The sequence below is a fragment of the Rhinolophus ferrumequinum genome, chromosome 10, assembly GCF_004115265.2.
Source record: "Rhinolophus ferrumequinum isolate MPI-CBG mRhiFer1 chromosome 10, mRhiFer1_v1.p, whole genome shotgun sequence".
NCBI classification, from domain to species: Eukaryota; Metazoa; Chordata; class Mammalia; order Chiroptera; family Rhinolophidae; genus Rhinolophus; species Rhinolophus ferrumequinum.
The window spans coordinates 17,353,905-17,357,094 of NC_046293.1; the positions used below are offsets into that span (position 1 = coordinate 17,353,905).

Consider the following 3,190-nt stretch of genomic DNA (forward strand, 5'->3'; position numbering starts at 1 on the left):
TTAGATATAAGCCTCTGAGCCAGAAGTGGAAGATTTGGGAAGAGCATTTTGGGTAAAGAAAGTAACACAAATTGGAATGCATAGTAGGGGCAAGAAAGAGCAAAGTGTGTGCAACTAGTGGCAAAGAGCCAGCCTGCCAGCCTGGGGCTGAGGGGTTCTGCTTGGGAATAATGAGAGATACATTTGAAGCATTTCAACAGTTCTGTACAAATCCCTGTCATCTTTCTAAGGTCGTGTTTTAGTTTGCTCAGGCTGCCATAACAAACTACCATAGACTGAGCGGCTTAAACAACAGGAATTTATTCTCACAGTTCTGGAGGCTGGGAAGTCCAACATCAAGGTGTTGGCCGACTCAGTTATTTGTGAGAGCCCATTTCCCGTCCTGCAGGCGGCCACCTTCTTGCTGTGTCCTCACACGAGAGAGAGAGAGAGAGAGAGAGAGAGAGAGAGAGAGAGAGAGAGAGAGAGAGAGAGAGAGAGAGAGAGAGAGCGCGCGCGCGCGCGCTCTGGTATCTCTTCTTATCATGAAGGCTCCACCAGAATGACTTCTTCTAACCCTACCTACCTCCCACAAGGCCCCATCTCCAATACCATCACACTGGGCGTTAGACCTGAATCATATGAATTCAGCGAGGGTAACAGGGTTTGAGGCTAGGAAACAAACAGTCAGTCCATAACAGGTTGTGTGAATGTAAATCCCTGTATCTTTTGAAACGCCCAAAAGATCAAGTTTCACGTACAGATTGGTACTCTGTGCTCGATCACGTAGTTTTGCTCGAGAGCTTATATAACAGCTAATTGCCAGCTACAAAACGGACTTGCTTTGCTTTCGCTTTGTAAAATGAACTTATATTTTATAAGTAAAAATCATAGGAAATGTAAAATGCTCTTTTGGATAGAAGCTCTGGACAATCCTACTTTGAGAAGACATCATCCAGTGCTGCGGATGTGTCTCGAGCTTTGGGTAATGGTTAACAGATTCATGAGTCATTGGGTATGAACACAAATAATGAGTTTACTTTCTACAGCTTGTTAACTGGTAAAGACTGGCGATTTATCAGCCTATGAAAATGAGGTTTTATTAACTGGGCTTTTACCTTTCTCACTAGACTGTAAACACTGGGAAGTTGGGGTAAGTGTTTTCCCCAGAGTCTAGACCATCACCTACCACAGAAACGGCCCTTAGTATTAAATGAAACAAATAGCTGAATAAATGGTTGCATGCAAGGCAAATTAATTAACTAACATTTGACGAAAGTGAAATCATATATTTCCCAAAATTAACTTAGCCTGAATTGGCTGAGATTCTTGTAACTGATGGATCATGACTTTTTAACAAATTAAAAGCAAACCACAAAATCAGGGATTTTAAAGTAATTTTTTCACAGGCGTGTTCGTTGTAAACCCAATACACATATCCTGCTGAATTGGCTCCTCGGTGTCATTGAGAGCCAGTTTCAACGTTCACATGACAATGAAAATCTCAAGCTTAAATTTATTAATGTGTTGCCTTGGCAGAACACCAGGCCTCTTAATAGTAAAATATGGAGAGAGAGGATATTAGCTTCCAAAGACTTGAGTTTGATTTTGAAAATAAACTGATGTTGTCCTTAAAAATATCTTTCATAAGGAGACACATTTGTGAAGTTGTGAACCTAAAGCCATTTAAATGAAAAATAATCCAAAGAACAGAGAATCAAAGTTTTAGTTTTGGTGTCTAGTTGGAAGGCCCAAAGGTCAAAATATTTAAGGGTTTTAGGGCCCACCTGAGCAATTCAAGGCTAGAATTGTTGCTAACGGTAACAACAATTTTGTTGTTAATCAGGTAACTCCTTAGCAAATAATCTGCCAAGTATACTAGGACATGAAGCTGAAGCACACTACATATTCAACCAGATGGATCCCGGAAAAGGAGACTACAGCATTCCCAATAACTATGGCTATCACTGAGCACATACTTAGCAGGTATCTCATCCAGCACTGTCAAGTGCTCTACAGACTTACCTAATCTTTACAAAACCCTCATTGAGCAGATGAGGAAACTAAGGTTTAAAAATAGGCTAAGTACTATTCAAAGTTCACGTGTCCAGAGGACCGGACTGCGGGTCTCTCCTTGTGGCTGCGACACAAGAGCAGAATACAAACTGCTGCTGGTGCAGCCACGGCAGGACAGGCATTTAGAAAGTTCCTTCCCCTTTTTGGCCCAGTATTAGTTGAAAGGAGTGCTGTGGAAAGTGTCACTGAAGGAGGCATTATGTTTCCACAAATATCTCAAGGAACAGTATTGTAAGCAACAGTAGTAGCTGTTGGATCGGGCTCTGAAGGATAGAGTGGAGAGATTCAACCAGTAGACGCGAAAGGTGGAGATAACATTCTTCCAGAATATGGAGGCACCAAAGTAGTTCTAGACGACAAGGATTATTTCTTATTTAGAGATGGTGACATTCTTGGAAAGTATGTAGACTGAAATAAATCACCATTGAAATGGCATCACGTGAAGCTGCCCCTTTCACTGAAGTTGTGAAATCTCATCATGTAAGTAATTTCCATGTCTCTCTTTTGTAATAAACTAATGATACCCAAAGTAATGACATCCAGTATCGCTTAAATTTAGTTTCACTGTACTTACATCAACATTTCCAAATAAAACATATTTTAAAAAACAGGCTAAGTCAATTACCCCACGTCAACAAGTCTGTTGCAAGCAAGAGTTTAGCCTTCGCCGTTGACCACTCCGTTTTATTCCACTGCTCCTCAAAAGAGGAACTGACAACAGGAGCATTGCCTGGGAACTTGTTGGAAATCAAAGTCCTGAGCCCCCACCCAGACCTACCGAGTCAGAATCGCTGGTGGTGTGACCTAGGACTCTTTTAACCAGCTCTCCAGGAGAGTCTAATGCACACTGAAGTTTGAGAAGTGCATCTCTCTAACTCTATCTATATTCCATTCCTTATCTCCAAACTTCAGCAGATATGTGTATTTCACTTTGCCAGTGCAGATTCTTACAAAACTCAAAAAAACTAATACCACATCCATTTATTTGTTTGAACTATGTGAACAACAGACCCTATACTAGTAATTTTAATTCCAACAAACAGAATATATAAACTGAGCCATAAGGAAAACAACCTAATAGCATTATTATTCATCTAAAATATGAGCAAGGGCTACAGTGATTGGAATTCTTTCA

The 3,190-nt window shown here is 40.7% G+C and overlaps 1 pseudogene; it reads left to right on the forward strand.

The window, feature by feature from the left end:
- Nucleotides 1-541: 541 nt before the first annotated feature.
- On the forward strand, nucleotides 542-2,467 carry LOC117028734 (10 kDa heat shock protein, mitochondrial-like; annotated as a pseudogene).
- The last annotated feature ends 723 nt before the right edge of the window (nucleotides 2,468-3,190 follow it).